This window comes from Pinus tabuliformis, chromosome 8 (assembly GCF_031772625.1).
Source record: "Pinus tabuliformis cultivar Carrire ecotype Pingquan chromosome 8, CPIR1, whole genome shotgun sequence".
Lineage (NCBI taxonomy): Eukaryota > Viridiplantae > Streptophyta > Pinopsida > Pinales > Pinaceae > Pinus > Pinus tabuliformis.
In genome coordinates, this window is record NC_142294.1 from 1,366,528,978 (window position 1) to 1,366,542,887 (window position 13,910).

Here is a 13,910-nt window from a genome sequence, read left to right on the forward strand (position 1 = left end):
AATGTGATAATTTATTTATCAGTTGATTTTTCAAATTAAAGGTAATATATTGAAAGATAAAAAGAACCACACTCATGATTACGAATATAAATGAATGGTTACAATCACAACTACGATTATAAATGAATGGTAAGGTTTTTGTATTCAAGCTTTTGTGATCCATAATGAATTAAGCAAAGTCTTTCGGTAGAAATCACATAAGAGAAATTTTTGGCCGATGCATTTCGAACCAACAAATGTGGTTCATCATCAAGACCAAAATGGTAAGGTTGTTCATCTGTGTTGGAATATACATTTCTCAATGCCACTGTCATGATTCGGTCTAGCCTGTCATTGTACTAATAATCAGACATTTGTGTTTAAATAAAATAAGGCGTCGTCTATTGAGGCAGAGGAATTGCTTAAACGATCAAAAGTTGTTGGAATCCAACTAAAAAAAATTCAAAAAATTTCATAGTAGTAGTGTCTAAATCATGTTTTTGATGGTGGAAATGGATTCAACACCCTCAAAAACGTATGGGGCATTTAAAATCTTGAAGTTTGATAGCCATAGCTTGGATTTACAAAAATCTCTGCCAGATATTATCAAAATCTCGCTGGAATTTCCATGATTCTCAAAACAATTTTGCACGCTGGTTAAACTACAGCGTTAAATAAAATAATTCCTTAGTTGCAGTGAAGTTCTTTAAAGTTTTTAATACAAATTCAATTTATCTGTGACTTTTATATGTTAAAAATAGAGATATTTGCCTTCGTTTTCATTATATAAAGAAAAATAAAGTGGGATTTCCTTTTACCATGGAGAGATGGTTTCAGAGGAAAAATAGGGTTGGGTGATTTCTCTTTTACTATGGAAAGATAGATGGTGTATTTTTTATCATAAAAGATAGTTAATATGTACTTTCCCAACCTATACCTCTCATAAAGCTTCATTTTTAGCAAAGAAGGGGAATCCCATGGGTAATCTATCACATCCTAGACACTCTCACTAACACACTTGAGTTAGTTGCTTTAACCCCTTCAATGTTCATTTATTAATAAAACATAGGGATTTGTTCCAATTATGATTACTAACATATGAAAAGTATGGTCAGACAAAAATCTAATTCTAACTTAGTAATGTGTTTTATGCTCTCATTCCAAATGAGACAATGTGATCAAGATTGAGTTTGTGTTCGAGTTCTAATTGGGTTTGGGCCATTTCCTTTTGTTCCATTATATCTGAGGTGTTCAATAAATGGGATAATTTTTTTTGTTGTGAGGTTTTTGGTGTAATCTACATTAATATTCTATAGCCATATCATTTAAAGTTTTGATTTGAGTAAGTAGAGTTTGTGTAATTGGTTGAGGTATTTTTAGGTATTTTAGTTATGTTATATGTGATGTTTTAGTTTGTAAAGATTTTTTCATTATTTTTTTCTATAAACTAATAAATTTATTGGCTAATTTTTGCAAGACTATCCACATTTTTTCAATTTAAGAATGAATCTTAGTTGAGTTTATGATAATCTTAGGGAAAGGTGAAGCAATGTAAAAGATTAATTTGCTTTATCAATTTTTTGAGAAATGGTGCATAGAGGTGCAGCATTTAAAATATAAGTTACTTAAAGAGAAGGCATTTCCTCTTCATATGATGCCTTTCAATATAAGTAGCCTACAAATCTTGAATGCAAGTCTCTTTATTAAGAACATCAGAGGGACCAAGTGTAATAAGGTAGAACCCTAAAGTAAGTCGAGCTAGTTGTGTGGCTTCAAGAATGTGTGAGTACAACGTTGTAACTTAGTGTTAAAATCTTGAATTATCTCCTTCTATTGGAATTTGAGCTTGATCAATTGCAATACAAGAGCCTTGGGGTTTTGATATCCCCAAATGTTTTAAATAAAGTGTTCTCAAACTCTTGCTATTCATGAATAGAACCTATCGACAAATTGTAAAACCAAGTTAATTTTCTATCTATGAAGGTAAAAGAATTGGTCTACAAGCGATGTCTTCAACATGAACATTAAATAATCAAATAGCCTACATAAAAGGTTTAATGTGTTCTTCAACTAAGACCTCCTCAGCGGAATTAAACTCGTGTAGATCAATTTTCACATTCTTAGGTAGAGCATGGAGTTGGTCAATGATTACATTTCGCATTCTTAGGTAGAGCATGGAGTTGGTCAATAATTTGTAATCAGTTTTCAACTAGCAAGGTTTGTTGTTGTCAAATCAATATCATTATGTTTAGTTAAGGGTTAAGCTGTAGGTTAAGGTGGACATCTTGTATAATAAGATTCAAGTAATTCTTCCCTCTTAATAGTAATGCTTATGGAATCAATTTTGTCTTATGGTTAGGTCATCGATTCTAAGTGGGAGATTCCTCATAGATTATTATGACTCAACAACAATACACATATTATACACATGTTGGAGTACAATTCCTTCTTGTTTGGAAAAACTTTGAGTGATCCTTCGAAAGATTTATGAGGTAATACTTACATTATTCAAGGCTTGTTTGAACTACTCTAAAGAAGGTTTGGCAATTTCTTCACATCCTTAGAAGTAAGAAAAAAAAAAATTGGTGACCTCAATTCATCTCTAGCATCATGGGATTCCTCTCTCCGAGTGTGGGGCTCAAATTAGATACAGTTCATTGTTTAGTTACCCATATGGCCAACGATTTTTTAGGTGTAACTGTTACTGGGTGAAAGTGAATGACAGAGGCTCTGGATGATGATTAGTCTAGCTCAATGCGTGGCTCGATCGCTGGTTTTCTTTGTGCACTCAATGACAGAGGCTCTGGATGATGATTAGTCTAGCTCAAGGCGTGGCTCGATCGCTGGTTTGCTTTGCGCACTGAGATCGTGAACGAGGATCTCAGCCTGATATAACCCTATCCTTTGTAATACGAAACGCGACGGGATAAGAACTTTGAATTGCGGTTGCAGACCTTAGTAGAAAATGATCCGGACAAACCTCTCCCTGGTGTTTAATGGAAGAAATAGGCTTACAGGCCTTTACTCACGGTCACGAACTCCTCCGGTTCGAAGAATCTTTCCCTCCCTAAGCTAGAGTGCGATAATCACTCCGCAATGTCTATTGTTCCCTCCTGCTGTCGGATTTCGAGAGTGAGACCAATATAAGATAAACCCTTGCATCTGCAACCATGGTTACAATTACTATGGCCTATGCCAAAACGGAGATGCGGGGTATCGATCCCCGTACCTCTCAAAACGAAGAAGATGGGAACCATGCTCTCAGCAAATGCAATACAAGATAAAACCGAAATGGAGATGCGGGAAATCGATTCCCGTACCTCTCGAAGATGGGAACCGTGCTCTCAGCGAGTGCAATATAAGATAAAACCATGGGAACCATGGTTCCCAGCATGGAATATAAGAGGAAACCCTGGGAACCATGGTTCCCAGCATGGAATATAAGAGGAAACCATCCCTGTACCTCTCGAAGATGGGAACCGTGCTCTCAGCAAATGCAATTTAAGATAAAACCCTGGGAACCATCTTCTCAGCAAATTGGCCGGGAAACATGCTCTCAACAAATGCAACGTAAGATAAAACCCCCCTTGCATCTGGCGTATAGTGAAATGGAAGAAGATGGGAACCATGCTCTCAGCCAATGCAATATAAGATAAAACCTTTGCATGTGACCTATACCAAAATGGAGATGCGGGGAGTCGATCACCGTACCTCTCGAAGATGGGAACCGTGCTCTCAGCAAATGCAATATAAGATAAAACCCTGCGAACCATGTTCTCAGCAAATTGGACAGGAAAACCCTTGCATGTGACCTATACCAAAATGGAGATGTGGGGAATCGATCACAGTACCTCTCGAAGATGGGAACCGTGCTCACAGCAAATGCAATATAAGATAAAACCCTGCGAACCATGTTCTCAGCAAATTGGACAGGAAAATCCTTGCATGTGACCTATACCAAAATGGAGATGTGGGGAATCGATCACAGTACCTCTCGAAGATGGGAACCGTGCTCTCAGCAAATGCAATATAAGATAAAACCCTTGGAACCATGTTCTACAACAAATTGGCCGGGAAAACACTTGCATGTGACCTATACCAAAATGGAAATGCGGGGAGTCGATCACCGTACCTCTCGAAGAGGGGAACCGTGCTCTCAGCAAATGCAATATAACATAAAACCCTGGGAACAATGTTCTCATCAAAACCCCGTTCTACAACAAATTGGCCGGGAAAACCCTTGCATGTGACCTATACCAAAATGGAAATGCGGGGAATCGATCACCGTACCTCTGGAAGAGGGGAACCGTGCTCTCAGCAAATGCAATAACATAAAACCCTGGGAAGAATGTCCTCATTAAAACCCCTGCACATGGCGTTTACCGAAATGGAGATGCGGGGTATCGATCCCCGTACCTCTCGCATGCTAAGCGAGCGCTCTACCATCTGAGCTACATCCCCATCCGCAAGCTTTATTACTTATTGATCTTATAGACTATTTGTTTCTTTCATAATTATATAGTACATACATAACCATCAGTTTGACTTGGAAATCTTGGAACAAGGAATGAAAGGTATTATCGTCGTTGCCAGGATCGAATTTGGTTACATAATCATCAGTCGCTGATAATCTTCTTTCTAGACAGATAAGTCATTTATCTCTGTTCTTGCAATGGGTTTGAAATATTGTATACATTTGGTGAGTCCTATTCTTTTATTGGATTTTGTCCATGTTGATCATTCTATGTCAATGGGATTTACTGTATAATTATTTCAATCTGGGTTGAGTTCTTGTAGCATAAAGCACAAGTTACTGTATCAAATAGCATTGTATATGGCAAGCCATAAATCCCATGCTATAGGGATTTTAATGCTTTATAGTACCCCGTTTTATGTATGACCATAGCCATGCCGCCATTTCATGCCATGGTAATCGGCCACAATAAATGTGGTTACGGGACCCATGAAATGTTTAAAGATGAACGCATGGTACAGGGAGACACGAGCCCTGTCTAATCTTCATCCTTTTGCTGGTCCCATGAACGAAGGCAGACATTTTCTTTTCCTTTTCTTGCGCATTTTAGAAATTTTGGATTTTCCATGGATTCCATTTAATTTAAAGTTGCTAAATAAAACTTATATAAATATTGTTTTACTGTATATAACATTAAATTTAAACTTAAATTACGCTGAAATTCTATTTACTTATTTTAAACATTTGTATGACTTTTCTATAAAATTTATAAATTTAAATAATAATTTATAAATTAAATTAATTTGTTTTACATTTATTTTTTTAAATGGTTATATATAAATTTATTTTTTTCAAAAATATAGATATATTACACTATAATATATATTAAAATATGTTATTTGTATTCATAATTTTAAATAAATAAAGTTAATTATACTTATTATATTAAATTCATATTGTTTAGATGTGAATGCTACATCTATTTCATTTTATCAATATTTTTATTTTCATTGTGCTCACTAGATTTGTTGTGCATTTTACAACCTAGTATGAAGGAGATATGTAATTGGCTTTGTATTAACTTAGAATTAACAAGTGTCCATTTTAAAATAAAAATAAAATATTCACTTAAAAAAACATATTATATATATATATATATATATATATATATATGTATGTATGTACACTTAGTTTTAATTAAATGCATGCATTGTTGTTATTACTTAGTATATACTTAGTTTTAATTAGTTTTAATATGGACAACACAACCACAAAATTTATTTTTTCAATTTCTTTATATGATATATACAAAAAAATTTAAAACAATTCTATATATATGACATTAAAATATTTTACCTGGGATGTTTTATATGTGGACTACATTGTCCACATTAAAATTGTTTTTTTGTTATATATATATATATATATATATATATATATATATATTTTGTTAAGCTTGGTAGATTTTTTATTCATTAGTTTATAAAGCAAATTTACACCACATAGATTGGTTAGGTGGTCTCAACTTGCCTAGTGGGAAACCAAGTCTGTTAACCACCTATCCATAAAACTTAAATAATACTACACCACTTATCAATAAAGTTTTCGTCTTTAAATGTTAGCAGTTAAGTGGTAAAGACTCAAATCATTATCTATTTTTGCATATTTTCTTATATGGCATGTATATTGTACTTTTCTTTTTCATAAATTCAACTTTAGTTTTCTTTTTCATAAATTCAACTTTAGTTTTCTTTTTCATAAATAAAAAATTAAAATAAATCTAAATTCATATATATGCTCTCTTCATGTACATGATACATCTATTATTATAACCAAGCAAAGTTCCTTGGTAATGATATGTTTTTTCATGCGTGCAACATTGAGTAAGATATAAATATAAAAGTAACTTAACTTGCAAACTTGATAACTTGTAAATGAAACAAATAAATCCATTCTAACTACATTCCTCAAAACTAATGTAACATTGATAGCATATAACATCAAATCCACATCATGAATTTAAAAGTCAATGAAGACATTGTCATACACACAAGTTCAAATTCATGTATTTGTATTCCAAATTTGTCTAGTTATACATTTTTCTTTTCTACAAAATGGAACTTCATTCCCAACATAGATAATGGAAGTTCATGCCCATGAATGACATTATGGAAATGCCGCCTCACGACTGATCTAGAAATTGGGTGTATAAGTCACCATCGCCACTCTTGGCACTCCCAAGTGCATTTCCAAAGTGATATTGCTGCAAAAATTCAATAACCAATTAGTTGTAAAATCCAAAATGCATATAATCAATTTCGTTAATTAATGATAAGTTTTTCATCAACTACTCATTCTCACCATGAAGATCTAAGGCAATGGAGAACACTGCCCTTCCTGGGTAGATGGTGGAGCACTTGGTGATGGATATAGGCATGGTTCAGGGGTGATGGATAAAGGCATGGTGGGAGAAAAATTGGAAAAATGTAGTGGGTTGGGGTGATGATACATCCCCATTGGTTGTACGATAGTGGGAATAACCCTAGGGCGAGCGATCACCCTAGGGGGGGAAATTGGAATGTTAAGGGTGGATGATTGGAACAATGAGAAGGGTGGATGGTTAAAGGGGAGGGGTGGGAATTGGGAAGGGTTTGGGGAGGCGGTTATAGGCATGGGAGAATTTATGAAGGAAAAAGGTGGTGGGTGTGGCCGACAATACATCCCCATTGGTTGTACAATAGGGGGAAGCACCCTCGGGGAGGGAATTGGGATAGTACTGATTGGAGAAGTGCTCCCAATGCTATAGTTTCTTTCATCGACATGCTCATCAAATAATTGGAGTCGACAAGTTGGCCCGTCAACTATAACAACAAAAAAGTTCATATAGTTATGCCTATGCATTGCAAATGATAGTATATCATATTTCACATGAAAAAATGCATAACATCAGATTTACCATTAATGTGTGTAATAGAATGTTGCACTAACTCAGGCATGTGGTCCACAGTTCTTTGTCGTTGAGAAGACAACTCCAGCTGTTCATTCATGCTCTCTTTTTTTGCACGAACTCGTCCAACCCTTTCAAATTGTAGTTTATCTTTCCCTGCATTTGACTTGTGACCACACCACCTTTTCTTATTGACTGGGCTCAAGAAACTATGTTTTCTCTTGGTAGTGATCTTGGATGGAGTTATAGTATTGAAAAAAATTTTGTTGTATTCTTGACATACTTTGTCTACCAAGTTGTTTAATGCATATGTCTGTTCCAAATTTGTAGGTATTATGGATCTCAATTTCTCATGAGTTGATGAGTTAACACGTTTCATCTCATCATCTTCAAATAATGCACTATCTGGTCGTACATTGGTCGTTTCAACATTATATGAGAAATTATCTAAATCATCAATGCTTGTTTCATTATGATAATTTAGAATGGGAGGAGAATCAAAGCATGGTATAAGCTCTGTTTGGATTTCTAGGCCCAATATAGGTGATTCATTCAAATCAAATAAAATTCTAGGAATTTCTGTAGTAGGATTAGTGAGATTAGGGAATACATTTTCACCCAAACTAATGTTACTTGCTAACATCTCAACTTTCAATACATGTTTACAGATGTTTCCATTTATGGCCCACTCGCAATTACAAAAGTGTAGATTGGAATCTTTATATATGACATTGTACCAAATATCACGAGTATTGTTATTTTGGCTACGAACCCAATAATCGTTGTTACTCTTTTCATCAGGCACACAAACTTCATTTGGGATTTGGTTAGCTCTACACCTGGATGAATTCAACTGTTCCTCAATTTCTTTGGGTCGTACAAAACGAGCTTCTTTTAAACGTTGCATATGATTGTAATATAATACAACCTTTGTCAACAACACATAAATCAACCAATCAACCCGCCTATGGCATGCATTGTTTTTCTCACTTAGGTACCTTTGCTTGATATACTGATGGTAAGACTCAATTGCATTATTTGTATTTTGATTGGAATGTGGAAAATTTGTGTACGCTTTTTCCCACATATCTGTAGAAAGAAATTTATTGGTTATGAATTAATAACTATACATATGACATGCAAAAAAGAGTCATTAAAGCCACTTATAAGAAACTTACATATTTTGTTGTTGACTAACCAAGTTGTTTTAAAATATTCCAAAAACTTTGTATGGTCACTGAATCCTTCAAATAAATTTTCAACTGCCTTTTTTACAGATTCATCATCTGCACGTGTGCATGATTTCTCCTAAAGCATGGAAAATTCGGATTTGGTTTTCCCTTCCTTGGACTTTGTTTCCAACATTCTTCAACCATGCACGACGAACATGCCACACACATAATAATATTGTACAGTTGATTGAAGACCTGGAATAACATAATTTTTAGAGAGAATATACATTAAGAATATTTTTATGTCTCTTATAAAAAGAATAAACACATCACCTTAATGCTTCAATTTCAGCAGTAGCATCATCTGTAATGAAGGCTTTAACATGCCAATCTGGTTGCTCTTTCTTCCCAATGGCAAAGAGAGTTGACATCCATTTACAAATATCAGCTATAGTATTGCGTGATGATATCACCCAAGCTACTGGAACCCCATTGTGATGTTTGTCGAAGACCATTAAAGTGTAAAGTTGATACTACATTACAAAGTACATAATTATATTTATATAAGATACAAGCATTAAAATGGTGTTGAATAAATGAATTAGATTTAGGGTAATTTTGTATTCACCCCGTACTTATTTGTACTAAATGTTGAATCCATTGAGATTATATTGTTGTGAGAATATTTTAGCATCATTGAACGCATCCACTTTGTCTGTATACCTATGATAAAAGGGATGTTTTCAGCAAGATCTTGTTTCTGGTAGAAGAAAAAGCTCTCAGCGTGTTCCTTATACCAACATTCTACACTGATTGGATCACTTTGATCTTTGGATGGAGTTGCCGATTGATTTAGAAATGTCCATCTCCCAAAAATCATTTGGAAGAGAATATAGTCAAAACTAGATAGGGGAAGCTAAAAAATGATTCCTCTCTAGGTTATCGCAGGGTTCCCAGTGCCTCATAAATATACCAGCACTATTCATAAAATTAGGGCCATTATCCAGGATTTTCTTTCAGTCATCCAAATCTTTGAAGATTACTATCAAAAGACCCTTGGCATGTAGGCAAAGATCAAAGGGGGCTTTTGGTTTCCATTTGATCTGGATCCATCACAGGATATCACAGGATATCTCAAACCATCATTACTCATAATTACCCAAGCAAGTGTTTTACAAAATACACCCCCTTCTACAAAATTTCAATTGATCATTATTGAACAAAGCCCTGACTCTTTATATACACAAATAAATGAATTTTCAAAGACCTAGGATGGGGATGTCCTTAGATATAACCCAATGTTAAAAGTCAATTGTAATTGATGCCTTTCCTATCCTATTCCCAATTTTAATTTTATGGTGAATTGCAACTCACTTGCAAGAGACATTCAGGGACAAATTGTGAATTTGGTCTTAGGGTCTAAAAATTAAACCAAGTTGCACAAATGAGTTCTATAAGATCCAAAATTTATGTTTGCCAAAGCCCCATGTGAGCACACTACTCATAATTTCTCAAGCCAATGTTTCAAAAAATCCAGCCCCTTTTGTAGAATTTGCATTGATATTTATTAAACAAAATCGTAGCTCTCACGGTCCTCAAATAAACCAATTTTTAATGCATGGAGTCGTAGGAATAGGGTGTTCATATTTTTCACTTGGTGCCAAGAGTTCAATATCAGTGGTTTTCTCATCTGAGCCCTATTTTGAATTTTATGGCGAGTTGCAACTCACTTCCAAGAGCCATTCAAGGACACATTTTGAATTTGGTCTAGGGGTATGAAAATAAAATTGAGGAGTAGAAACGAATTTCGTAAACTCTAGCATTTTTTCTTGGCCAAGGTTCATACAAGCATGTTACCCACAATCACTCATGATAATGCTTTTGAAAATGCACCCCCTTATGTAAAATTTTTATTGATATTTACTAAACAAAATCCTAGCTCCGAGTATCCTTATATAAACCATTTTTTTGTCCTATGGAATCCTAGGAGGAGGGGTTACTTTACCTCTAATCAAGTGGTAGGAGTCCAATGAAATAAACTTTTTTCCTCTTTGAGACTCAGTTTGAATTTTATGGTGAGTTGCAACTTTTTCTTGGATCCATTTAGGGACATATTGTGAATTTGGTTGAAGAGTATAAAAACAAAAGACAAAAAAAACAATAAAGAGAGAATTAATTAAAATTAAAGGACATAATTGAGGTTCTACAAGGACATTAATTTAGATGTTAAATGACTAGTGAAGACACTAATAAATCAAACATCCATCAACTAAAATGATACATAAGAAATCGAAAGAGTGACTACTAATCGAAACTAAGATACATCGTTTCTCTTCAAGCCTCTCTTGTTTATTTGTCTTCTAACAAATTATTTGTATTAGTTATTTGGATTCTAACATCCATTTCTTGATTCCAAAAGAGATAAAAGTGAAACTAAAATAGTAAGAGAAAAACTGTGTATGTATATATAACGTTCAATCAACATTTTTGTACTTATAATTTTGAATTCTACTTTGCATGGGGCTAGTTTTGAGAATCAAAATTTAAAATAAGTGTGGGGATTTTCCATAAAAGTAGAAAATTCATTTGTGTATGACTTGTATAATGCATATGGATGGAATTGTTGTTTAGACAACTTTTTCATAGTTAATTCAAATTTGAGCACACAATTATAAAATGTAAGTAAACATACTATAATGACCTTGCATCACGAATTGGAAATGTTTGTTGATGTATATATCAGTGGAATTTGCAAAAACTTAGTTCTATGCAATTTGAAAACCCTAGTTTTATGGAATGTGAAAACCTTAGTGATGTGGAATTTGATAACCCTAGCTTTGTGGAACTTACAAATCCAAGTGTGTGGCTAAGGTTTCTTATTTTGGTGGATGCCCTATGAAGCATTCAAAGAGTCTCACTTGTTCCATCTTGTACTATAGTATGATGGTTAAGGCTAAGTGTGAAAATCTTTGTTAATGACTAAAGAGAAGTGTGGATAATGTCATTTGTTCCTAAGAGGCCAACACAAGTTTTCTCTTTATGAACTTTCCCTAGGATGTTATCTTTGTTCATTAAATTTATGAATTTTATGAGCTAATAAAACATTATAGGGATGGAATTGTTGTTTAGACCCTTGTGACTAATTTATACCAAGCACACCATAATAGACTCCCTTAAGTGACAAATTTAAGCAGCACACTTAATTAATTGATGCCCCATAAGCAATATACATACTTGTTACACTTAAAAATGAAACAAATAGTCAAACTACCATAAGTGACCTAGTTAAACATCAATGTACTAAAACACACTCTCGGGATGATACACAGATCCAAAGTGACATATTTATATTCAATTTCGTCCCATTAAATATTTTCATACAACATGAAATCTTGTTTCCACATACCTAATGGGAGCTCGTGCCCAAACCATGAGAGAATGATAACTAATGCCCTATATACAAAATGACATATCATGTTGCAACTGCGACATCATGGCTAATGTACATAATGGCTCTCTCAATCACCGTCTCAGATTCGTTTAGGGCCGAATGAAATGCATGCGAAGATTCAATTCTCAGTACCTAATCAGATAAATACCCAAGCAGATAAATACGATTAAATACGGTGATCAGGCTTCCACGTTGCTTCGGTATCTGTCCAAGTCTGCGCCATACCACCGTGGCACGCAATGGACCAACAGGAACGAGCGACTCTTACCGCGGCCGCCTTCTCAGAGTTTACATTCCGCCTTTGAAGAAGGAGATAGGATGAGTTTAAACGTTCAACAATTTGGTATTTTTGGATAATTTTATTGGAACTGAGTTATTAAAAAAATTGGAATCGCAATGTTCTGTATTTTTATTGGAAAATAGGTTTAACACTTTTAAAAATTCAAAATCGGCGTATTTACAGTTCCACGCGTTCAAAGTTATAATTTGTCAAAAAAATATTAGAAAAATAAATCACCGGAATCGAAATCGTTGAATATTTAGAATACTCTGGAGGCGATAGAGTGCCGTGTCACACAAGAACACACCGGAAATATTCTCTATTGATGATTCATTATATATCAATTGTAATAGAGGGATAGAATAGATTAGCATAATTTCAGTTTGCTCAAACAAGATTTTGCAGACATTTACAATTGCTCAATAAAGGTTTGACCGCTATCTTGCCCAATGAAATCACAGGTTAGAGATGCTGGTCTTGTTACAGACAGGAATGACGAAGCAGAATCGTCGAGCGTCCAACTAGATATATCGGCTACGTCACTGCGCGGGCGTAAAGGTCGCAAACTGGTCTCTCCATTTGAACCACACAGTGAGATAATTGAAGCTCGAGAGTCTCGGTGTCGCAGTGATAAGGTCACAGCTCCCGAGAAGAAAATTACTCGGTTTTCCCTCAGGCTTGCAATTCTGGAGAAGGCCACCAGCGGGCTTGGCAGCTTGGCCTTCGTCTGGGCCACGGTCGTCCTCCTCGGAGGGTTCGCAACAACCTTAAAAAAGGTAGACTTCTGGCTCATGAGCATAATATTGTTGACAGAAGGCGCTCGAATCTTCAGCCGAAGCCACGAGCTGGAATGGCAACATGAGACAACAATAATATCTGTGGCCACGCTCAGAAACGACGCCAAACGGCTGAGTCGCAGGTTCTCTATTAATGCAAACAACTTTATCTTAAGACGAATCTGTGGGTGCTCTAAACACAAGAAAAACCAGAACTGGAAGATCAACATCCGGGAAGTAAATTCTGCTGTCGAGAATCATGATTTATTGAAGAGAACTTGGTCCTCGTCTAGGATTCAATTGATGCCTTATACCGGGTGGCTCTCCATATCCAGAAATGCTAGTCAGATGCTTTTCTGGCTTCAATTGGTGTCGGCTTTGACATGTGTTGCCTTGTCCCTCTCTCGGCTAGCCAGGCAAGACTTCGGCGTTGATTCAGGTAGCGACAACATGAATCAGAAAGCGTCTCTCATTATTTTGGGGGATGCAGAGCCCCTGTAACATGTTGGTTTTTGACTCGGCTACTACAACCTCTTGTGGCCGACCCTCAAGGTTTTCCGGAGGAAGATGAGGATTGGATTCCTAGGATGCCAGAAAAACACCGCGCAAAACCCTGAAGGCAGGAAGATAACATTTGAAATTTGAAATTTTCAGCGCGAATTTGGGCATTGAATGGAGGTAGGGAGATGATTTACTGTCGGAGAATGCCCATGGCGATACCATGGGGGCGGGGTATGATGCTGCATAAGATGGCATAAGATGGGGGTAAGCATTAATGACCCAATAGCACGGGATCTATTGGTTGCCATTGTATACTCTGTTCAATCTCAT

General features: G+C 35.4%; 1 non-coding gene across 1 annotated transcript; it reads right to left on the reverse strand.

The window, feature by feature from the left end:
* Positions 1–4,367: 4,367 nt before the first annotated feature.
* Positions 4,368–4,440, reverse strand: TRNAA-AGC (transfer RNA alanine (anticodon AGC)). The gene has a single exon. It is a non-coding gene; the product is annotated as a tRNA-Ala (tRNA).
* Between the last annotated feature and the right edge of the window lie 9,470 nt (positions 4,441–13,910).